A 25579-nucleotide genomic window follows, 5' to 3' on the forward strand; every position below is an offset into this window, starting at 1 on the left:
GCTTGCATTTCAGGTGGTCCTTGAACAATGGGTAAAACTTCTGGGCACATGCGTGCATGTGTGTGTGTGTAAGTTTATGTGGAGGTGGATCGTGAGGACACTTGGAATAGAGCAAGATGAAGGAGGTGGTAAAATGAAACGGTTAAGAGAATGGGCATATGAGTCTAAGGTCTACATTTGAAGTCTAATTCCATGGCTTAAAATGGAGTGGGTGATCATGGGCAAGTTGTTGAACTTCTCTAAATCTTATCTATAAAATGGGGCTATGATACCTACCATATGAGGGTTATTATGAGGACAAAATGAGACAATGTATGTAAAGTACTTTGAAAGTTATGTGGATATAGTAAAGGCTCAGTAGATAATGGCCGTTATGACCATTCGCTGTTATTAGTATAGGCTAACACAACAGAAGAGTGAATGGAAAGAAAGCTCAGGGCTTACCTTGGGAGAGACTGAAGCTTAAACCATGCATGCAGAAGTAGTAGAAAGCAATTTGGAAGAGTTAGGGCCAATTGTAAAAAATCTTGAGTTTATCTTTAAAACATTTGTTGAGTAGGTAGAGGGAGGACTATAATGGGTTTTTATACAGGAAAGTGACATGATTACCAGCTGTGCTGATAATACATAGGTTGGATAGAAGGAGAGGCCAGTGAGCTAGGAAGCTGTAGTAAAGTCAGGAGTATGGCGTTTCTAACACCAGAAGAAAAAACTGCAAGGGAGAGTTTTGGAAGGGTTTGGGTGTTAAAGTATTCTTTTGTCCATTTAATTTAGGTTAAACAAATCAGTATAGAGTTCTAAGCTTTTAATCTGAAACACATCAAATGAATTTTATTTTATTTATTTTTATTTTTTAAAAGATTTTATTTATTTATTTGACAGAGAGAGACACAGTGAGAGATGGGAACACAAGCAGGGGGAATGGGAGAGGGAGAAGCAGGCTTCCCACAGAGCAGGGAGACTGATGCGGGGCTCGATCCCAGGACCCTGGGATCATGACCCGAGCTGAAGGCAGATGCTTAACAATGGAGCCACCCAGGCACCCCATAAATAACACATCAAATGAATTTTAGCTGCAAGTTTCAAACTAGCTCATAAAGCTAGTGTTGTAGTTTATTCTCTGAGCCTCCTGCTATCTGACACCTGAGCCCAAGAACCCTGGGCGTGTGGAATGAATGCATAGGAAAAGCAGTGAACTACTGCATCTGAACTCTGTCTAGTTTAAAATATATATATGTGGGGGACGCCTGGGTGGCTCAGTTGGTTAAGCAGCTGCCTTCGGCTCAGGTCATGATCCCAGCATCCTGGGATCGAGTCCCACATTGGGCTCCTTGCTCAGCAGGGAGCCTGCCTCTCCCTCTGCCTCTGCCTGCCTTTCTGTCTGCCTGTGCTCACTCTCTCTCCCTCTCTCTCTCTGATGAATAAATAAAATCTTAAAAAAAAAATATACATATAGGTTGCCTGGGTGGCTCAGTGGGTTAAAGCTTCTGCCTTTGGCTCAGGCCATGATCTCAGGGTCCTGGAATCGAGTCCTAGGATAGGGTCCTGGGATCGAGTCCTAGGATCGAGCCCCACGTCGGGCTCTCTTCTCAGCAGGGAGCCTTCTTCCCCCTCTCTCCGACTGCCTCTCTGCCTACTTGTGATCTCTCTGTCAAATAAAGAAATAAAATCTTAAAAAAAATTTATGTACATAGGGCTCTAATCTAATCAAAGGGCTCTAATCCCACGGTAAATTCTTAGGTAATATATATTCTTAGGTTATATATCTAAATATATATATATTTAGATATATAACACCTAAATTCTTAGATTATATATATATATATATATATATATATATATATAAATTCTTAGGTAATATATATAGGTAATAATATTCTTAGGTTATGTGTGTGTGTGTGTGTGTGTATATATATAAAATTTACCATGGGATTAGAGCCAATCCACACACATAAATATAAATATATGTGTACATATAAATATAAATATATGTGTACATATATATATATTACCTAAGAATTTACCATGGGATTAGAGCCCTTTGAATAGTAGAGTGTGTTGCTTAGTTTTACCTGAGTTCTGCAAATTCTAACCTACTCTAACTTTTTATCATAGAGGATGCTAAGTTTGATGCCCTTCCCTTCCTTTTGAGTTCATATCAATTTAGGAAGGAAGCATTAACAAATCCACTGACTATAGTATTTTCTGAATCAGTTCTTGCCATGTGTCATCTATTGGCATTCAAATTTATTTAATTAGTAGGCTTTAATTTGCACTGAACAGGAAAGCCAGGATTCGGAGCTAGCATCAGGTGACACTAATGTTAAGCCTAATTGGTTGATCTGTGTTAATTATCAGGTAACTATATAATAATAAAGCCATTCACAGACAAGGACAGAGTGATTTTAAAAGTCTCTCTTTAACAAGGGCTCACTTCCCTAGAACAGTCTAGCAGCTTTCTAGAGTTTTTAGAGTCACAAGGTGTTACTTATAATGGCTCTTGTTAGAGATTCTATTTTTAGATGGAAGATGAGTATTAAGGTTTGGGATTTAAGGCCAGGAGATACAAATCAGAGTTAGTGGAAGCCACATAAGGGATGGAGATCAGCTTCAAGGGTTGGAATATTTAGAAAGAAAATGAAGAACGTAATGTGTTTTATTGTTAAATAGTTATTAAACTTCTGAAGCAACTGAGAACAATCTAGATAAAATCCAAACCACCTTCAAAAAAAGTAACTCTCCCCTCCCAGGATTGGGATCATATTGTGTGTATGGTGGGGTTTGCTGATTTTTTTACTTAACCATCTGAGGCACTTTCTCCCATAGTATTATTTCTCAAAAACACTCATCTAACATCACAATTAAACTGGATAAATCAGGGGTGCCTACGTGGCTCAGTGGGTTAAAGCCTCTGCCTTCAGCTCAGGTCATGATCTCAGGGTCCTGGGATCGAGCTTCACATCAAGCACCACATAGGGCTCTCTGCTCAGCAGGGAGCCTGCTTCCCTTCTCTTTCTCTGCCTGCCTCTCTGCCTACTTGTGATCTTTCTCTGTCTGTCAAGTAAATAAATAAAATCTTAAAAAAAAAAAAATCTCTTATGGTTTACTTCCTTCTCCTTAAAAAGAAAACAAAACTGGGTAAATTATAGGTCACATTTTAACTCTCTTTTATGAGGAGTGAGGTAGAGAATAAAGTCAGGGTGGAGAGGGTTATTTGTAGATTCTGAAAGATTAAGGGGCAGTGTCTCATGTAGAGAGGAGGGAGGGGGGCCCCCCTCGTCATTCATCTGGGGAAGTTAAAGTAAGGTGATGCTGGGAGGGTGTGAAGCCCAGACTAACCTAACTGACTTGTCTACATTTCTTACTCCACAGCAAAACTCATTCAATCACCCTTTGTAAGATTAGGTTTCAGGATTGTTAAAATGGGAAAATATGGCCTATAAGTCAACTTTGTCTCCTTGCATGTTTTTGGACAGTCCACGAGCTAAGGATACATACATACACACACACACACACACTCACACGTATGTATGTATATGTGTGTGTGTGTGTGTGTGTATGTATGTGTATATATATATATACCTCTAAGATTTTATTGATTTATTTGAAAGAGCAAGAGAAGGAGATAACAAGGAGAGCACAAATAGGGAGGAGAGGGAGAAGCAGGCTCCCCACCTAGCGGAGCCCAACCCAGGCCTCTATCTGGGGATCCTGGGATCATGACCTGAGCCAAAGGCGGACACTTAACTGACTGAGCCCCCCCCCCCCCCCCCCGGCGCCTGTTTTTATATCTTTAAATGATTGTAAATTATCAAAAGAAAAATAATATGTTGTGACACATTAAAGTTTTATGAAATTCAAATTTCAGTGTCCTTAAAGTTTTATTGGAACCCAGCCATGCCCCTTCATTTGCATGTGGTTTCTGGCTGGTGTCTGTGACTGCTTTCCTAGCGCGGGGGCAGGGCTGAGTATTTGCAATGGAGACTGGGCTGCAAAGCCCACAATATTGATTGTCTGGCCTTGAGAGCCAAACTTTGTCCATCCTTGCTCTAGGAGATGAATTTTTATGCTCCTATCAACATGTCTTCCCAGAATTTTAAAAGGAATTTTAAGCCTTTGATTCTAACTTCCTGATGTCACAACCTCATATCCACTTGTCACGGAGTACATTTTTTTCAAATAATTAATCTGCACTAATAAGAACATCAGAGTCTGGACTAACTTTCCACGGCATCGCTTAGACTCTTCTGCCTCACTTAGACTCTTCTGCCTCACTTTTAACTCGCCCAGACTACATATTATCACACGGTTAGAATCATTCACTAAGAAAAAAATGACTTTTATTCATTTTTTCATTAAGCTGGGAAAGAAATTTTAAATGTTATGTTAACATAAAAGTGATAGGACATTAATGACTTTGCAAAGCACCTTGAGAGATCTTGGATGATAATGAGAACGGAATGTGTACTGGGTAAAATGACATGCTGAAACACACATTTACCTGGAGACTATATCATTTCCTCTCTCTCTTTCACACACACACACACACACACACACACACTCATGTTCAATGACTGAAGTCCAAACGGGCAGCTCTGTGGACAGCAGCAATGGTGTGTGCACAATAACGTACAGATTTTCGTGAGTCAGTTGAATTGTGAGTTATGCCACAGCTCTTACCTTTACTGACTGGTCATTGTTCATGAAATGTGGGGAGAGCAACGATTTTATGTTAGCACATAATAAACACTTAATAAAAGTTAGCTGTTGCTATTATTAGTAGTGGAAACTTGATTAACTTGAGTCCGTCTCCAGAAAGTATCTTGGGGGCCAGCTAATCAGATGCTGTTGGTGGCTCTTAGTGGTAGAACTGGAGAATGTATTCGAGATTAGAACTCAGACTGTGAGTTTTGCTGTATGTAAGACCCAAAGTAAAGCATTTCAAGGCTCATTGAGAGCAACAGAGTTAGCAGAGGAATATAATGTGCTTCTGTATGGCATCGTGGCAGAAGCCGGTTGTGGAGGTCACAGACTAGGGCCACATAGTTAGATGTGGCGAGCAGGAGCTTTAATTAGCAAAATAAGTATTGGTAAGAAATAAATCTGAATATTCTTAGGCAGAACATGCACTCTCTGCTTTGCTGTTATCTTTACTGCTGCATATTGCTTAACAGTGTACCTGTCTCATCCCTAGAGGCGTTTGAATTTGTAACTCTCCATTAGAGACACCGTTGCGGAATCCATTAGAGGGGTGTTTTAAGGGACTTGGATATGCACGCATGTATGCATATATAGGTAAATAATTAGTTTTTGTGTTGTTACTAGGGTCCAGATTTCAAAATCATGGAGTTAAAGAAAGCCTCCTGACTAAAAAAACTGAAGGCAAATTCTGTAGTACATTTTTTCTGTGTCTGGTAGCGAAAAAAAAAATTCTCCCCTCCTTAATTTATTATGTAGTCTTCTTACTATTTATGCTGCTCAACGATACAAGTCGAAGGGCATCAGCTCACACAGAAAGCTGGCCCTCTCTGAAAATGTACGCATCCTTGGATTACACAAATTTGCTCTTCTGATCTGAGGGTACTATAAAACCCTTGGGGAGAGAGCAGAATGTTTTCCTGTCCAGAGAATTTTGAACACTAGCCAGAGTAAATGAATGTCCTCTGGCTGAATGATGAGACTCAGACTTATTATGTAGACACCTGCCCATTAAATACTTGTTAGACACAGTCCTTTTGCTCTCCAGTGGCCCTGGGTAAGTCTGATTTCTTTTCCAATCACATATTAGGGGAAATTCTGAGAAAACGACTTGGTTATCTTGGAGTTCCTAATGGTAAAGGAAAAACACATTAGATAGAGCCGGACGTGGTACTAAGGTTGGGGAGAGAATACTTAAGAGTTTACATAATGGTTTCTGTTGCCAGGAACCGTGGAAAGAAATAGTACTCAAGAGGGGAAGGAAGCTGTAAAAATGAACTATGGAGCATGACCATGGTAGGGCAATCCAGGAATGCATCTGCTGTTTGTGGGGAGATGACCCCTTTAAGACAAGGACGTTCAGATCAGAAGTCAACTGGTGCCACTTGCGTCTGTGTGCAGGCTTGAACTTTTGCTTCTGACCTTCGTTGGGCACCTGCCCACTTGCCTTCAGGTCTCCAGCCTTAGTCAGGGCTTGTGGAACTTCCAGCTGCCTGTTCTTTACTCTGCCCGCCACGCCGATGCTGCCTGGTCTCTTTCCTCTCTGCCGTGTGGGGCAGAGAACCAACTTTTGGAGGCCACACTGTGCAGAATATTGGAGTAGATAAAAAGATTGCAGCTCTTACTTTTTTGAGGTTTGTAGTGAAAGATGTAGGTACCAAAATAGAGATAAATGCAAAAAGCTATGAGAAAATGAAGGAGGGCTCTGTCCCGGAAATATACATAGCACAGTGTAGTCACAAACATTCTCTCACTTCATCTCCCCATTGTCCTGTGCTGTAGGTGGTTTCCTCACTACCAGGTAAGGCCATGGAAGCTTGGAGGGAAAGAAGAAACAATGTGTGAAAGATTAAAAAGCTCTAAATGCAGTAAGATTGGGGGAAGAAAGTGCTAAAGGAAACAAACTGGGCCGCCTAGGTGCCCTGTAAAGAAAACAAACAAAAAAGAGATTCTCTTCTGTGTTTGGAATAAGCAGGAGAACAAAGAGGCCCATTGCTAGAACGTTTAGTGTGAAAATGATAGAAAACAGAAATTATTATGGTCCTCTTTGGCTTCTGTATTCTCCAGCAAAAATAAAAGTCCATTGACTGTCAAATTCCCTGAAAAGACACCAAAAGACACCATTGATGAGAAAACAGTATGGGAGGGGCACCTGCGTAGCTCAGTCAGGTAAGCATCTGCCTTCGGCTCAGGTCATGATTTCAGGGTCCTGGGATGGAGCCCCGCATGGGGCTCCTGACTGAGCAGGGAGCCTGCTTCTCCCTCTCCTCCCACTTGTGCTCTCTCTTTCTCTCTCAAATAAATAAATAAAATCTTAAAAAACAAAAACAAAAACAAAACCAAACAATAAGGGAGACAAGCGTTTTAGAAGAAAGAAGGCACAAGCGGGATATTTATGAGCTCTTTAGGGATCTGGTTTAAGGTATTTCCGTATATGGATCTGACTGGAATTGAGCAAAGTTCATGATGTGACTATTTAGGATGAGCAAGTGGATTTTAAAGGATGAAGCATCATGCAGTGAGTCAGGTTGGGAGGCCTATTGTCTGGGGGATGGGCTTTTAACTCTGACGGGGGTCCTAGAGTTTCTCATTGCATGGAGAAATGGATTTTCAGAATGTTCCTGAAACAAAAACAATGCAACTTTATTTTCTTGGAAAACTTCCTGGCAAAATTTTCATGGAATATTAAAGTCAAATGAATGCTGACAGGTGGATAGTAAAGTTACGTTAATATAGACGGTGTTGCAGATGGTTTCCATGCTCAAGACAAGCAAACAGAGTAGAAAATTACTACTTAATCACACAATTTGGTCCATAGCATTCTGTCCTGGCTCTCCAAAATTCATGTCCTTTTCTCGTGCAAAATACATGTATTCCATGCCAACAGCCCCAAAGTCTTAATTCATCCTAGCATCAGCTCTAAAGTCAAAAGTCTCCCCTACCTGTCATAAATCAGATGTGGGTGAGACGTAGGTTATGATTCATCCTGACATAAAATTCCATAACAGAGGCAGAATGGGGGAAGGATGTATCCACAGGCTCCAGACTTTTACCCTGAGGCTATAAACTCTTTTGAATTTCTGGACTATACAGTTTTGGATGCCCGGTAGGGCCTGCCACCATCTGGAAAGAACACATGGCTATAAGGTAGGAGGCCCACAGGTGGCCTGAGGTGAGGCTCTCCTGGGCTATTCCCTATGTGGGGTTGTTGGGAGTACTTGTAGAGCTGATTGCTGCAGTGCTGGGTAGAACGGGGACGGTAAGAGAAAGGGTTCTAAAATGGTGCCTAACAGGCCAGGATTATTTAGGGGAGAGACTCTCTTCATTGACTTACTTTTTCTTTTCTTTCTTTCTTTTTTTTTTTTTTTTAAAGATTTTATTTCTTTATTTGACCGAGAGAGACACAGTGAAAGAGGGAACATAAGCAGTGGGAGTGGGAGACAGAGAAGCAGGCTGCCCACGGAGCAGAGAGCCCAATGCAAGACTCAATCCCAGGACCCTGGGATCATGACCTGAGCCGAAGGCAGCTGCTTAATGACTGAGCCACTCAGACATCCTCTCCATTGACTTTCTTATTCCATAGCTAACATAAAATGGCTTTGTTTGAGAAAAGTTTAGTTTATGATGCTGGAATTTATTTTAATTTAGAATAAAATTTTTTACACCCTTATAAATAAAAGTGGAATTATAAATGTATATGTCAAGGTCCAATGACCCAAATTCATCACACTGAAGAGTAATCAAGCGATGATTGTACAATTATCTGGTGGTAGATCCCTTCCTGATCTGCTGGAAAGAAAGGGAAGTTAAGAGGCAGAGACATTGGAAAGGGGGACACTGGAAAGGAGGGAAAAGGGGACATTTTCTAAAGAAGACACAGAGTAGGAGAGAGAGCTGGAATTCCATCAGCAAATAGTGACCGTTCTGTATTTGCTATAGGCAATCTCCTCGGTACTGGTTGTGGAACAGGTCACAAAACAGACTAAATCTCTGTGCTCTAGGATCAGGGTTAGACGAAGGAACACCCATTAAGCAAGCAATCAAATGAAAAATATGTCAGTGAGGACAAGTCTTGCAAAGAAATGGAAAGGAGGATAGGAATAAAGAGAATCCTGGAAGGGTGTTATTATAAAATAATTGAATAGGGAATCTTCTAAAATAGGGTGAGGTGGTTTTTTTTTTTTTATTTGAATTTAATTAGCCAACATATAAGTGAGCTTTTAATCAAGGTCTCAAGCAGTTGAAGGGGGATGCCATGCCAGTGGCTGGACACAGCTCTGTATGGAAAGAATAGCTTGTGCAAAGGCCCCGAGTCAGGAGGATGCTTATCATATTCAGGGATTAACAAGAAGGCTGATGTGTTTGGAACAGAGTGAGGCAGGAAGAAAATGGAGGAGGTGAATCATGGAATGGCCTTGGATGGAGTGAAAAAGGACACATTGAGCAAATAGTCTATTATTCAAGATTTTGTCTACACCCAGTTTAATGGAACATCACGTGAAGCACCGTGTGCAGCTTGGCTTGTCTGTCTCACACCTGTCATGCCCTCAGGGGACAGAAACTTTTCCTGCAGAGAGAAAAGAGTCTCACAGGACTGTCACCCACTGCCCAGGATTCCATTGTTTCCGCTCCAATGAATCCTCCTTTTTTTATTCCTCAAGGCTACATTTGTCCTTCCTCCTGCCTGTCTGGCCTCTGGGTGCCATCCTCTGACTGTTCTTATTTCTAGATCACCCACTTCTTCTCTTTCTTGTCAACTTCCCCTTTTCCCTTGGTTTTTTGTCTTCAGCTTTGAGAAAGGCTCTGGTCTTGCCCATCTCAAAACAACTTCCCATAAACCTGATGACAGACTCTGGTTCTTGCCAATGTCTTTCTTCTCCTCCATAGACCGGATCTCCCTCATGTCTCTACTCATGCTCTGTCCTTTCCCCGTCACGTTCGTTCCTCAACCCACGAAGTCATGACTCCATATCACCATTCCACAAAACCCTTTTCTTGTAGTTCATCAGCGACTTACTCTTTGCCCAAACCGGCTTATACCTTTCAGTTTTCATTCTATGCAAACTCTCTCAAGTTCCTTCTAACAGTTCTTTTCTCTTCTGTGGCTACTTCCTGGTTTTCTTTGTTCTTTTCCAGCTGCCTAAATGCATTTATTCCATAGGACTGAGCTTCCCAACCAGCATGAAACAGTGATCCCCTTAGTCCTTGCTGTGGCCAGAGCCCCCAGGCTAGTTGCCTCCAGACTTGAGCTGTCTTGTCTGTTTACCCCAGTGGGATGCACAAATATCTATGTGTACTGAGGTGAAAAAGTGCAAGGAAAGCATTGCCCTGGGAGTCCCTCCCCTTAGCCCTCCCCATGTAATATTCTAGATACTCATAGTGATCTCGTGCACTCAACTTTGCCCTATGGGGAGATGAATTCTAAACCTATCTCTAGCTGTCATTTCTCTGTTGAGTTCTAGACATATAATTGAACCAAGCTCCCCTTCTTGGATGATGCTCAAATTAACATGTTCAGTATTAAACTTATTATCCCCAATGCTCTTCCACTCAGTGAATGGTATCAGCAATTACCTACAAATATAAGTGATTCTTACTTCAACGGCATTACTCTCATATTGAATCAAACATCTCATTTCCTTGATTTTGTTCTATCATATCTGGTCTTTCTGTCATCTCTCCAATGTCGTTTTAGTTCATGTCTTTATATTTCCTTACCCAACTCGTTGTGGTAGATTTTATTGTTCAAAGCATTTCCCGTTCTTTTCTGTGGCTGCCTTTCCTGTGATGACCCTTCTTATAGGAGAGTTATATATTCCTCCCCCAATGAATTAAGACAGTGGCCTTGGGTTTGCTTTGGCTGAGGAAGTGTGAATGGAAGCTACTCAAAGTTAGACAAGCTGCAAAGTTTGAGGGCACAGTCCTCCAGACTGCCAATTCTGCCCAAGCTTTCTGTCACCAGCTATAAGGAGATAGGGGAACTACAGTTGAGGGAAAAGTCCATACAAGACCACCTTCGCTTCTGACATCAAATGCAAGTTTAGGGGTTCCCCAAACCACTCTTGGGTTTGATATTTGCTAGAAAGACTCATAGAACTCACTGAAAGCTACTGTACTCATGGTTACAGTTTATTTTAGGAAAAACATACAGATGAAAAATTAGCTAAAGGAAGACATGCTAGAGTAAGGTCTGGGAGGGTTCCAAATGCAAAGTGTCCATTATATGCAGGACATTTCACCCTCCCACCATTAATGTGAGACAATACGCATGCAGCATTGACCACCAGGGGAGTTCACCTGAGCTTTGAGTTCAGAGTTTTTATGGGGCTCCATTATATAAGCATGTTTAACTGATTGCCCATGTCGTTGCCCCCAAATACCTGTATCTTTGAGCAAAACCAAATTCTTGACTCCAAGAATTGACTTGACTCCAATTCACAGAGGTGAATTGGATCACTGCTGAAAAGCAGCTTTAAACACCAGGGTAGGATTTGCTATGCTTCTTTCCGGCTGCCCTCTGACTAACAGTGTCCCAGATAAATAAGTCTGGAGTGGAGATGGTGGGGAGCTGAATTGCAGCTGACCCCACATGGCCTCGGAACATGAGCAAGCTATCAATCTCGGGGTTCGTAAGCACCTAAGACTTGGCAATTGTTTGTTAATTCTAGGGTGGAATCATCTTATGGATGTAACAGATGGCACCTGCCCCCTGCATTTTTTTTTTTTTTCTTTGCCCTTTGATCTGCTGGACCTGCCTGAGCCCAGGCGTCATGGAAACCTGTGCTCCCAGTCTCCAGGGGTAAACAGACCAAGATACACAGACTTCTATTAGGCCGAACTGTATTTTTTCTCACTTTGATCCAGGTTTGCCAGTTAGCTATAGGCTGCTTAGGGGGATAGGGAGGGAGGAGAGAAGTCTTGCAATATTCTCCAGTCCAGCTCTTGAAACAATAAATCTGATCAGGGGTTTTGATTCTCTTCTGGCCACCATTGACTGCTCTCAAAGGGTTAAGAACCCAGAAATGGAAAAATGGTTGCTCAGACAACCCCATCACTTGGGTACCAGCAAAGGTTAAATCTGCTGACTTCGGTACTTGCTGGCGGAGTGTTGGGGGCAGGGTTGAAGCAGGTAGGAATTGATAGTTCAAGTAGATCTCAGTGGTAGTTCATTTTTAATACCAAAGACTATTCCAAGGATAGAAAATGGACAACAACAGTCTACCTGCTCTTAAGGCAGACAGGAAGGAGTTGGTGACATGTTCCAGGAAAGAATCAACATTTTAGTTTAATCATTCTGGGTCATCTTCAGGAAGGAATGAGTTAATGGTGAAGCAGTTGAGTCAGAGGCTGTCATACACACAGGCAGGAGAGCCAGCAAGCAGCTGAATGGCTGGCCACAGCTCAGCCTGTCGAGAGGGTGCGAGAGTCTCGAAACGAGTAGCTGCCGTGGCAGGTAGCCCTGAAGAGGAGGCCAAGAATCTATATTTGATCTGGAAGGTAAAAGGACAAAGTGGTTGAAGCAGTTCACGTAAGAATTAATTTCCAGGGAAACAGGATACTTAGCAAATTGTCTCTTTTCCTGAATTGACAGATATGATAGGAACTATAGTAATACATCTCAAAGGATGAGCAGTTTATTCCCAGGGGTATTTTATTTACTGAAAAGTAAATCTCGCTGAGAACCCGGCTGGAAATATCTTTTCATTTACTATGCTCTCTGCCTGCCTTGCCTTTAATAGAAAACAAGCCAAGAATGTTCTCAAATAAAAACTAAAGACCATACGGCCACTAGTGAGTTCCAGAGGAACATTTATAACAATAATTGCAGACAGAGGATCATTCTTCCAGGGTTCGCAGTTCCCAGGCCTCCTTGCTGAAGTGGGCTAGAGCCGTCCTCTGCAACCCTGGGGCTGAGGCTTCCTATAAAGCTCAGAGACAGCCAGCTGGGACTCATGGGGAAAGGGAATGTGAACAGAAAGAAAATATCCGAGAGAACGATTTTTTTAAAGGATAGGATGACCTTACGGGAAGTATGTTGAGCTATTCATTAACTCATGAAGAGCTACAACTTACTTCTTTACTTTTTCTTCTTTCTCTCCTTCAGCTATACCTGCATCCATATCCCCAGTCCCAGTAACCCCAGTAGCCATCCCTGGCAGAGACTAAAACCAGAACTGCTTCTACAAGCACTGATAGTTTTGGAAAGCGAGCAGGGGAATGACGACGATAAAGGCAGCACAGCCATAATGAAAGAACACATAGGTACGGGGACTGTCTTCTCTTCACGTGACAATCTTCATTGACATGTTTGAGACTTGGCACAGAAAGCAGATGTTTCCTCCTTTTTTTTTTTTTCTTTTTTTCTTTTTAACAGAAAGGTAGAGAGAACAGCTCCTCAGGTGGTTGTGGTGGGTTTGAAACCTTCAACTCATCTCTAGGTTTGTTCTTGGAATTTGAAAGACACTTTCCATGCCATTAAAATTTCCCAAGAAATCTTGGGAGCCTGCTGAAGGCATGAATCTTTGACGAAGCCATGCCACGGAGCCATGGCGTTCTCTGGTGGGGATGACTGCGTGTGTTCGCTGCAATGCTGTCCGAAGACTTCTGGCTGTTCAGTCATCCCTGTGAGAAGAGCAGTCCTGGGGGAAGTGGGGCATAGGCTGGGTAGGTTTTGATGGGTAAGCTGAGGTCTGGCGTATGGATGGATTCCTGTCAGGACCTGGTGAGGACGACAGAAGGTGCTGATCAAGCACAGGTCTCATGCGTGAAGCCGTATGCACGTGTGTATACCCTCATGTACATGCACAATCTTATATTTATGGCTGCTGATGCACAAACTCCAATAAAATAAGAAGCTGAATATCTGTACAACCTTTATGCTTCTACCTTGTGCCTGAGGTATTTTCAACAGGACAGTCATCTATCATTAAACCCCCAGAAGGTCAAACTTACCACCTGACACTAGCATCATGATCCTTAAGATGTCCTTGTAAAGCTTGGATACCATGGCAACCAGTGTTATATATCAGGAGCCAGTGCTGCTGAACTTCTCTTAATAAATCAGGCATAATTGGCATATATGCACTATAATTAATTAAAAGTTATTCAAGTGGAATGATTTTATATTGTGCAACATTAAGTCATTAAATTTACTTGTCCTGATCTTCCTTCGGTGTTGGTATTCTTGTTTAGCTTAAAAAAATTTACATTTTAACATCAACTGCATTAAAAAGTAGCTCTTTATGGATATTGTATTGTAAAATAGACCGATGCCTCCTTTATTTATTTGCTTTTGATATGTTAAAGTTAAATTCTGGTGGGTCCAGGCCGGAGAAGAAAGAGTCCTGACACTTTCTCTCCATTCTTTAGCGGGCTGAAGCTGCTTGCTGGGGACCTCTGTGTGGTGTGTCCTGGTGCCTGTCATCCCCGTCGGTCGCTAACTATTACATGGGCTGGAGTGTGTGTTCCCGAAATGGTGAACCCACCCACTGAGCCCTCAAGTTAGCTTCTTGGTGTCTGCCAAATCTGGAGGCAGGGGAACCGAAGAGAGCTAGTTGTTCAAAGCCTGAAGGCAAGGGAAGGGCAAAGGCATCATCCCTTGCTGTTCAAAGAGTCATCAGAGGGCCAACAGATCCACCTGGGAACTTGCTAGAAATGTGGAACTTTAGGTCCCAGTTCAGATCAACTGAATCAGGATCTGTTTCTAATCATGGTGCACAGATGACCTGTGTGTGCAGCAGAGTTGGAGAAACACTGGCTTAGAGGTTAAGGACATGCACTCTGGAGTAGGAAAGCCACGGGCTTGGATTGCAGCTCCGCCATTTTTTAGTGGTAGTCATGGGGCGTGTTTCTTCGTTTTAGTTCCTTGATCCTTTAATGTGGGAATTGCAGTGTATTCACTTGTTAGGAGCAGAACAACATAACAGATAGGAAGTGCCCAGCACAGTGCCTCCAATACAGTACTGCTTGTGCCGGCTCTGGAGCTTGTCGGGGAGTCTGTGTGGTGGAAGAAAGCCAACAGAACTGAGAGAAGGAGCCCTGGCTGGGAAAGATGAAAGAGAGTCTAAGTCAAAATCAGTGAAAAATGATGAGTAACTTTAGAATTTAGGAGCTGTCAAGGGAGCGAGGACATAGTCTAACCCAGTTTCCTGGGTGAGTTATAGGTAGGATCTACCTCACAAGCATATTTTAGCTTCCCTAGTTGTTTCAGAACATCTCAGGAATTCAAGAATTCCATGTCATTGCCTTGGCCGTTCTCACAAAGTAGTCAAAAGGTAAATGAGCAGATGAGAAAGGAAGCATCCTCTATTGAATCACAGGAGGTCATGTCTGAAAGGAACCTGAAAGGAACCTGAAAGGTTATCAAACCCGATTACCTGTTTCATGGTTCAGGTCCCATCAAGTTGTCACCCAGTCTATGGCTGAATGCCCTCTGTTACTGAAAGCTCACCACTTCTACTGACTTAACTGTGAGATGGCTGTTGTCTGGGTGTGGAGAAGTGTTTTAGAAGTCAGCTGACCCCGATGTTTAGCGTCTAACACACAGACAAAAGAACCAGAGAATTTCAAACAAGTTATCCTGTTTGCAACCACGCTTCCTGAAGCATCTACTGTGATGTGTTCTAGGCATCAGGCTAGATGTTTGGGATAAAAATCTGAATAGGACATAGAGCCTCTACTTTTGCCGAGTTCATAGTCTGGATATAAGTGACAGCCATATAAACAATAATTATAATGCAATAAAGGCCATGAGAGAAGAATGAACAAGTGGGTTGGGTACCAGAGAAAAGGACCATTCATTTTGTTGGAGTATGGGGGGGGGATTTGTTAAGAAGATGATTTTTGATACAGGTCTTGATTATAGTCCATTTGTGTTTGCAGGATGGGTATATGGTTATATGAATTGTGTGTGTGTGTGTATGTGTGTACGCTTGTGTGCGTACATCAGAAGGCTACATAGTGGAGGTGTAGTGTCTGCCGTCCTGAGATTGGCTCCTACTCCATGCCTTCTTTGCTAGGTGGTGTTGGAAATACTATTTCTCCTCTGTGAATGTCAGGTCTAAACAAGGGCATGTCTTAGTGTTTTCTAATAATACTAATCTGCAAAGTCCTCTTATTTACTTATTTATATATTTATTTATATTTCAAGCTTTTATTTAAATTATAGTTAGTTAATATATAGTTCGTTAATATATAGTGTAATATTGGTTTCAGGAGTGGAATTTAGTGATTCATCACTTATTTACCACACCCAGTGCGCATCACAACAAGGGCCTCCTTCATCCTCTTCATTCATTTAGCCCATCCCCCACCTACCTCCCCTCCAGCAACCCGCAGTTTGTTCTCTATAGTTAACAGCCTCTTGTGGTTTGCCTCCTCTCTTTTATTTCTTCCTTTCCCTATGTTCATCTGTTTTGTTTCTTAAATTCTGCAATGAAGTGAAATCATATGATATTTGTCTTTCTCTGTTTGACTCACTTTGCTTAGCGTAGTACTCTAGCTCCATTCACTTCATTGCAAATGGCAAGATTTAAATTTTTTTTTGATGTCTGAATAATACCCGATTGCATATACATACCACATCTTCTTTATCATTCATCAGCTGATGGGCATTTGGGGTCTTTCTATAATTTGGCTATTGTTGATGATGCTGCTGTAAACATTGTGATATATGTGTCCCTTCAAATCAGTATTTTTATATCCTTTGGATAAATACCTAGTAGTACAATTGCTGGGTTGTAGGGTAGTTCTGTTTTTAACTTTTTAAAAAGATTTATGTATTCGAGAGAGAGAGAGAAATCAGGAGTGGGGGGAGAGGCACGGGGAGAGGGAGAGAGAGCCTTAAGCAAAGTCCCCGCTGAGCATGGAGCCTGACACAGAACTTGGATCTTGCAACTCTGAGATGATCACCTGAGCCAAAACCAAGAGATGGCCACTCAACCAACTGTGCCACTCAGGTGCCCCTATTTTTGAGGAACCTCCATACTGTTTTCCAGACTGGCTGAACCAGTTTGCATTCCCACCAACAGTGTAAAAGAGTTCTCTTTTCTCTGTATCCTCGCCAATATCTGTTGTTTCCTGTGTTCTTAATTTTAGCCATTCTGACAGGTGTGCAGTGGTATCTCATTGTAGTTCTGATTTGTATTTCCCTGATGATGTGTGATGTTGAGCATCTTTCCATATGTCTATTAGCCATTTGTATGTCTTCTTTGGAAGAATGTCTGTTCATGTCTTCTGCCCATTTCTTAATTGGATTATTTGCTTTTTGGGTGTTGAGTTTTTTATACCTTTAGGATACTAACCCTTTATCAGATATGTCATTTGTAAATATCTTCTTCCATTCTGTACATTGCCTTTTAGTTTTGTTGGCTGTCTCTTTCACTGTGCAGAAGGTTACCTTGATGAAGTCTCAGTAGTTTATCTTTTCTTTTGTTTCCTTTACCTCTAGTGACATGTTTAGGAAGAAGTTTTTATGACTGAGGTCAAAGAGATTGCTGTCTGTGTTCTCCCTCAGAATTTTGATGGTTTCTTGTCTCACATTCAGGTCTTTCATCCATTTTGAATTTATTTTTGTGTGGTGTAATAAAGTGGTCCTGTTTCTTTTCTTTTCTTTTTTCCTTTAGAGATTTTGTTTATTTGAGAGATAGATGGAGAGAGAGAGAACATAAGCAGGGGGAGGGGGAGAGGGAGAAGGAGAAGCAGACTCTCCACTGAGCAAGGAGACACACTGATCATGACTTGAGCCTGACACGAGCTGAAGGCAGACGCTTAGCCTGTTGAGCCACCCAGGTGCCCTGAAAGTGGTCCAGTTTCATTCTTCTGCTTGTTGCTGCTCAGTTTCCTCAATACCATTTGTTGAAGAGACTGTTGTTGTTTTTTTCCCCCCATTGGATAATCTTTCTTGCTTTGTTGAAGATTAGTTGACTACGGAGTTGTGGGTCCATTTCTAGGTTTTCTATTCTGTTCCATTTACCTGTGTGTCTGATTTTGTGTCCGTACCACACTGTCTTGATGCTTACAACTTTGAAATACAGCTTGTAGTCCAGAATTGTGATGCCTCCAGCTTTGCTTTCCCTGTCAAAATATCAGTAGCATTTTTCACAGAGCTAGAACAAATAATTCCAAAATTGTAGGGGACCACAGAAAGCCCCAGAATAGCCAAAGCAGTTTTGAAAAAGAAAAGCAAAGTTGGAGGCATCAGAATTCAAAGTCTTTAAACACATATAATGTGTGATAATAGAGATTTATAAAACACAAATAAGGTTGTAATTAGGCACATAAAACCATTCTTCATTTTGTAGGAGAAATTATTTTCAGAATGTTTATAATTTCTCTTTAGCATATTTCAAATGTAATTTGACTTAATATTTTGCACTGTCTTACTTTTTAGGGCAATGTATATCTCCACTTAGATGGTTGATCATGAAATAAATATTTGAAATAATAAAGAAAAATAATTTGTGTTTGGAATGTGTGGATCATGGAAATAATTGGAAAAAATATACTGAATTTAAAAAATTCTAAGGGTATCACTTCTGTTGAACCATTCAACTGTCCATCAAACCCATTAACCCATCTACTATTCCAAGTCAAGAGTTATTATTTTTTTCTGAAGTTGTAATGATATCGCATACAGCCAACTTAAAAATTAATCTCGAGTGTGAAAAGTCTAAGATACTGCCTAGTTGTTTCTGCGCTTTTCTCAAAAATATAATTTGGGTTACCCATATGCTTATACCTGTGGTAGACCATCAGGTAGCACAACAGAGTATTTCTTTTTGGTTCGTTTTAGATAGAAATTTGAATCTTAGTGTTGGCCTGATATGAGTATTACTCTCCAATATTTCAAATCTCTGTAAATTGTTCTTTGATATGCCTACTACTTGAACCTCAAATATTTTATAATGCATTTGATACATTTCACCATGTTTACCTAAGAAAAACTTCCAAACATTTGAACCACTTACAAGCATGTCTTTGGCTTTTTGGACATGAACTTGTTATAAAAAAACAGTTTGTTACAAAAGATGTAAGTGAATTAGAAACAGATGGATTATATTTGTGTGAATAAATATAATTAAAGGTTTAAAAGCTTGCAGAAATATGCACTAAAGCCAAATGGCTCCTAGAATAGTTAGTCTAGGAGCTACGACAAACCTTAATTAGGTTAGGATTCCCTTCCAAGCCAGTCTCCAAGTAATGTGCGGCTTACTTACATCTGTTTCGCCACAGATTTGGTCACTGTTTGTGAGTAACTTGGAACTGTCAAACGTTAGAGTACCTGGCACTCACATGAGAGAAAGTGTGCTTTAAGCCACTTCATCAGAACTGCAACAGACCAGCTATGGTGGTGAGTCATCACGTTATCTTTTCTGCTGGAAATGTACACCTGTTGCATCTAGCAATTGCTTCCATTGCATCTCTGGAGTAGGCATTAGAGAGTCACGTTCAGGGTTTGCTCAATTAGGAACCAATAAACTGAATTCACAAGTCGATCTGATGTTCAAGATCCAGAAGAGGGCAGTAGGACACAGAGATTAAATTCCAGTCCACCAGACGCTACAACGATGGCTGCTAACAAGTACTCAGCATTAGACCTAATACTTCCCTTTGGCACACCATGAGAGCATGAAGGAGCTAAGAAAAGAAGCTAACTCTTCTGCACCCCTACTATGTGTCGAGAACTAACTAGGTATTGTTCACCTGTGTTAAGTCATAACAATCTTGAGATGTAGGCAACATATTACTACCGCTTGTAATAATTAGTGCTCAGAGAGCTTAAGCAACTTGCCTAAGGTCACATAACAATTAGTTCAACCACAGTTAAAATCCAAATCCAACCCCATAGTCTTTGTTCAAGCCTATCAGAATTTGATTACTGAACCCACTGCTCATAAACTTACTGACCTTGGTCAGGCAAGTAATTAAACTGTTTAGAACTCCAGTTTCTTCATATTTAAGGTACCCTCATATTTAAGCTAAGACTATCCTCTTAGCTTTTAAGTGCTAATGTCTGAATCAACTTTTCCACGATCAGTTCTGTCCAAGTGGGTAGGTTTTATCCAGTGATAATGTTTTAAATTAGAATAAAAATTATAGAAAATTAAATCTAGAAGGGAGACTAGAGAGCTTATCCCAACACTTTCATCTTAGAGATGATGAAAAGAAGACCCAGAGTGTTTCAGTGACGTGTATGCTATCAGGAGGCTTGATTGTGACAGACAGTAGAACTCAGGATTGGCAACTTTGTCCAGTTTCCTGCTCTCTTCTTTCTGTATCATTTGCTAGGGATACAGACTCATGGAGATTTTGATGATATTAATGCTATTGGGAGGGGGAGTGGGGATAACAATAAATGTGCCTGAAGAAATTATTGAAGTTACTTCGTTTTATAAAGAACTTATTTTATTAGGAAGCCCTGCTTCCCTTGCTCTGTTCTTGAGGGAGGTCAATATATGGCTAAGACTCTGTATAAGGTTTGTCTGAGACTGCTGGTTGATAGGAGGGTAGGATCAGAGGGTGAGAGGGGCCAGGATGTGCACATTTAAGATGGTCTTTAAATGAGAAATGTTACAATGCAGACCGCAATCAGTGCTAATGTTCAGTTTATTTGTTTTAGTCAATCTTACTGGTTTTCCCAAGGATCTGTGATGGAGAAGCCGGGCTACTTGGAAACAGTGGAGATTGAACTAATGTAGCCATGCCTCCTTTGTGAAATTTTTGGCTCACCAACTGTATTTTATTCCATTTCTTCTAATGTCTTCCTTTCTAAGTTTGGTATGATCCTTCTAGTCCTCAAAGCACATTGGTAAGGAATCAGGTAAGAGGAAGAGAAAAGGGAAGAAGCAAAAAAAAGGAAGAATGGGAGGGAGAAATGTTTCAGCTCTCATCACCAAGAGGAGAGAGAGGAGGCCCAAGCACCTTGTTCATGTGTTTTGAGGAATCCCCCAGGTTTCATTGGCCTGTGGATTTAGGGACTGCAGCTAGGAAAGCTGATAGTTACACAGATAGTTACACTTCCTATTTAAAGTACATGCAGTCAGAACTACTGGTTTCCCTAATTTACCCAAATCTGGCTTTTTGTGTTAAAAATTGTTTGGAAATAGAGGTTTCTAAAAGTTTAAATGATCTCTCCTGTTGCTCACCTACCTGTGGGATAGTTTCCCAGATCCCATTCATGTCTCTTATGTCATCAGATTCTTAGGGCTCTTCCTTTCCCTTGCAGTTCCAGAAAAAGAACTTCTCAGGAGTCTGGAGAAAGGCAGCTGAGGGGGTGAGCCATGAGCACATGTTCCAGGGGCTGTAACAGGGCCATCCTAGAGGCTGACGGAAAGGACAGGTGGAGGCCAGTCGTGTTCTTGCTTCCAAACTCAGCACTTGAACATCTGCACTGTTCATTGACCAAAGTCATGTGGTACCTGTTCCAGTTTTCTGTTATCGCTGGCCAAACTTACACTTTTATTTGTGCTTTGTGATTTGATATCTTATCTCCATTATAGGTGTATGCCCAATCTCAGCTCACACTTGGGATCTAGAACAGTGTCCTAAATGCAAGGTGGGGATGATACTTGTTGGTCATTTTGAATGACCGTCTGAAGAGGACAAAACTTAGGGCTTCTGTCCAGTCTAGATGGAATGATTGGAAAGATGGATTTGGGAAAGTGAAATATAAAGAAATAGGGGAAAAAAACACATTGGCTTGGTAATGTAATCTGGTATCTTTGGATGCAGAGATTAGCATATTAACAAGTGACAATATTGCCTGTGAAGTGCTGAAATAATTCCTGATGTGTTGCCTGCCGAATGGCAGCGAAGTGTGGTACAACACTGCTAATGGTATGAGGTGTGAGAGATGGTAGGTTCTGGAGGGTGGAGCCTGCCCATTCTATGTTGTGTGGAGGGCCTGTTGCCTTGGGACTATTATTGTAGCATGATAGATGTTTGATGCAAGTTATAATGATTTCATCTCCCACAGCATTCCTGGAAGACAGTTGATAGGATACACACACACACACACACATACACACACAGGGAAATGTTTAAAAAGCTTTTAGTTACCCATGGGGTTATTATAATTTTATATAGAATGACTACAGAGAAGAAAAGGTAATACAGTTTCAGAGTGAAATTATCACAATGAGTATTAAATGCTTGTATTGTCTATGATAATAAATAAGGAGCTGTTGCTCCTTAAAACATGGTCGGTTTTATAAAAGGTTAACATGGTCAATAGTGTTTAATACAGGTTGGTGGTATGTTGAGTTATGAGAAGAACAAAGGTCTGACTTTGCCATTTGTACAGTAGGTCCAATGATGGATATTCAGAATATCTTGTATCTCATCATTCTGTTACACCACTATCATTTTTATCATAAAAGAATTATGTTACTCCATATATGAAAAATGCATTCTTGAACCACTGTGAATTAGTTTTTAATGTACTGTGACCTTGGATTGCCCTGGGATATTAATGCTAAATGATTACTTCTGAATGCTTTTTGAATAGCTGCATAGTGCAATTAAATGTGCAATACATCATGGATGACACAGCTAAATGCCTCTTCTGGTCAAGGAACCCAAAGAGGTCTTGGGAATGATGGTAATTCTGCATTGCTGAGAATGGGAGAGAAAAGGATCTCTTGTTAGTCGTGAAATAAGTACAGGCTGAAGTAGCTGATAACCTTTTCCTGGGGTTAGTCAATGGGAAATAAATTTTTGATTAAGAACTATAAAGGAAGATGATTTTTGATCACTGCCAAAGTAGTGTCCCATTATATCTGCCAAATGTGCAAAATGAATAATTATCATTAGTCTTTCTGAGTGACAAGTTGCCAAACGGGCTGTGTGTGTGTGTGTGTGTGAATGTCGAGATGTAGATAAAGAAATAGAGAATTTGGTTCATATTCTAGCCCTTTTTCTAGAATGGGCTTCTATTGAATTACCATTTGTCTCAGTGTGGAACCTCATCAATCTTGCACTTAATCAAATCCTTTTTTATCAAATTATTGGGCCTCGGGAAATGGTGACAGATGAAGAGGTGGTGTGGAGGAGCCAAGATCAAGTACAGGGTCTTCTACCTATTGGTCAGTGGTTTAAAGCCACCCTTGTTGGCCGATGGCTCAGGGTGGTCCCTGGCCTGCTGGTTGTGGGCGGATGGCCAGAGCCCTGTTGTCAGCAGACTCCACAATCTGCAGAAAAGCCATGAGTCCAGCGGGACCGCCAGGGACCTGGGCTCAGCTCTCTAGCAGACACTCTTTATCTTTAGGTGACAGGAGCTCCTCTGAAAAGGCCGCTGCAGAAAGGCCCGGCCCTAAGGCTGTTGGGTGAGTGACCTGGAATTTCCATCTTCAAGCTATAAACAAAGAGAACTTGGGACGAAGGCAGAACTCACTAAGTGTCTCTTTAACTGGTGATATTTTAAAAACAAAGCATCAATAAGGATTTTGGTTCTGTTTCATGAAAAGGAGTCACAATTGTGCACGTCAGTCTAACTTCAGAACTCAGCCCCTAGTGTATCACCCTTACCCAGCCTCACCACAGCCTCTTGCGAGACCTGCTTGAGAGGCTCAATCAATACCAGAGTAAGTGGGACATCTGGGGGCTCAGTCTGTGAAGCAACTGCCTTCAGCTCACATCATGATCCCAGGGTCCTGAGATCGAGTCCCGCATCGGGCTCCCTGCTCAGTGGGGAGCCTGCTTCTCCCTCTCCCTCTGCCTGCTGCTCTCCTTGCTTGTGCTCTCTCTCTCTGACAAATACAGAAACCGAATCTTAAAAAATTATATTGAAGTAAGTGCTCCAGTGAGCCCTTCGCAGAGATCCCCTGGGGCTTTATGGCCTCAGTGAGCCCAGAGACAGAAAGGGCTAGAATTCCCTCATGCCAACCTTCCACTCCTGCCCCTTCAACTAGAGGCCTTGCTTGCTGTTTGGAGAAGGTGACCTTGTATTTTAAATGCTAGTGGTTTGAGGTAATGGTACCAGCCTAGATGTACCAACACCTTTTTTTTTTTTTTTTTTTTTTTTTAAGAATGATACTGATATAAATTAAATGTAAATATACTAATGCCTACATCTCAACTGATTGACTTCTTTGGGTGAGGCTTCCAGGACATTTCTGTGATTTCCATGTACAGCTGCTATTCTTGATTTGTCATTCTGCTCCTGTTCATTCAGAGAGATCTGCATTTTGTAATCATGTATGTGTTTATATATTTATCATGCAGGCTGCCAGTACCATGAGGCATGGACTTTGTTTTTTTCTTCTTATCTACCCCGCCCTTAGAACAGTACCTTCTACCTCATGGGTCGTCAGTAAACATTTGTGGTGTGAATGAGTGAAGGGACACATTTGTCAGGAAAGTATTTACAAGTATGAATGGACCAAGGCACCTCAAAAGAGGAAAAGAGTAGGAGAATACTTTTATAAGTAATCAAGTTCTGAGTTTGGAACTTAATCGTAAAAGCTAGAATATGAATGTAAAAAGGTCAGAGGTCTTCACGGAGGCCGAGTGGGACAGAAAAGCCTGGGTGCTTCCTTGCTGGTCTTGCACTTGACCAGCTGTGAGCTCATTCCCTCCTTACATGTCTTTGAGCATCTCTGTTTCCGTCATATTTCAGAGCAGAAAACAGGTCCTGTCTCAGTGCAGACCCTCCCAGTTTCTCACCTGGGTTATAGAAAGGGCTTTCCGACTAACTTCCCCGCTCCAAGAGCCGCCAGCCCCTCTCACATCCTTCCTTCTTGGAGCTGCCAGGGAAATCTTTCCAAAATGCAAATCTGACCATACCGCACCCCAGCGTTCTGACTGGCTGTGGGATAAAATCCAGACTTCTTCTTGCGGCTTCTAGGGCCTTCCCGTGTCTGTTGCCCCACCCTCCTGTCTCACTCTCTGTCCAGACAGGGCAGCTCTCCAGAGCCTCACCACTCTGCCCTTTTGAGAGTGGTGGTTCCCTCTTCCCTTAGTCTGGCTCACCCCTTTTCTTCCTTCGACAGCGAGTTCAGGTTTCACTTCATCCAGGAAGTGTTTCCTGATACCACTCCTCCATTCTGCCATGCCCGGGTCCTTTAGCTCTCTTTCTCTCTCTCATGTGCCACATGCCCTTTGGTAGCCCCGAGTATGCAGGTAAATCCACTGGGATTGAGCGGCTCTGGGCTGAGCTTTTACTCTATGTGGAGAAGCTTCAGATGGGGACTAACTGGGGACTAGACGGGGAGTCTTCTTCCATCTCTGAGTCTCCGGGGCTCATGTAGCCTGCACGGGGCAGATGCTCAAGGAAGGTGTGCATAGGGAATGAGCGGCTTACTCACTGCCTCGCAGCACTTCCGCTGGTCCTTGACGACAGACCTTTAAAGTGTGTGGGGACCGAGGGTCAGGTGCAAAGGAGAGAACGAGGGAAGGATGGTTGGTGTGCTCAGGCCAGCTGAGTCAGCAGTTGTCAGAGCTCTGTTTCACTCCGCGCTAAACGTAAAGCAAAGTCAAGCGAGACAAAACAAAAAGCCACTTGGAAAAAAAAAAAAAAAGAATGTTTTGGCTGGGCTGCTGCTGATGTGATCTCGGCTTAAATGATGTTTTCCTCCTTTGCAATCCCTTATTTCTCCTATGGGCCTGACCTAATATGGTGATTATGTATGCTCTCATCTTAGTTTGCTGTATCAGACAGCTTATCTAAGTTACGCCAAATGACCTCGGTATCCTCCTGGCTTGCAGCAGCAAAGGTTGCCTCCCTGCTCATGTTGCCTTTCCGTCATGAGTTGGCTATGGCTCTGTTCCTTAGCAGGGTCCATGCACATAGAGAGCAACCCCCATTTCTTTCTGGGATATTTCTGGGCTCACAGCAAAGGAAAAAGGGAAATCACAGCAAAGTACACATTTGGCCTTTTAAAAA

The 25579-nt window shown here is 41.8% G+C and overlaps 2 long non-coding RNA genes across 3 annotated transcripts in view; one reads left to right on the forward strand and one right to left on the reverse strand.

Annotated features, from left to right (window-relative positions):
• Positions 1-25579, forward strand: part of LOC131826607 (uncharacterized) — a 204234-nt gene that overhangs the window by 82885 nt on the left and 95770 nt on the right. The window lies entirely within an intron of this gene.
• LOC131826608 (uncharacterized) overlaps positions 11564-25579 on the reverse strand; it is a 36914-nt gene continuing 22898 nt past the window's right edge. The window contains exon 3 of the long non-coding RNA XR_009351678.1: positions 11564-12188. This is a non-coding gene — a long non-coding RNA (uncharacterized LOC131826608). The remainder of the gene's footprint in view (positions 12189-25579) is intronic.

The sequence above is a fragment of the Mustela lutreola genome, chromosome 3 (genome assembly GCF_030435805.1).
Source record: "Mustela lutreola isolate mMusLut2 chromosome 3, mMusLut2.pri, whole genome shotgun sequence".
Taxonomy (NCBI): Eukaryota; Metazoa; Chordata; class Mammalia; order Carnivora; family Mustelidae; genus Mustela; species Mustela lutreola.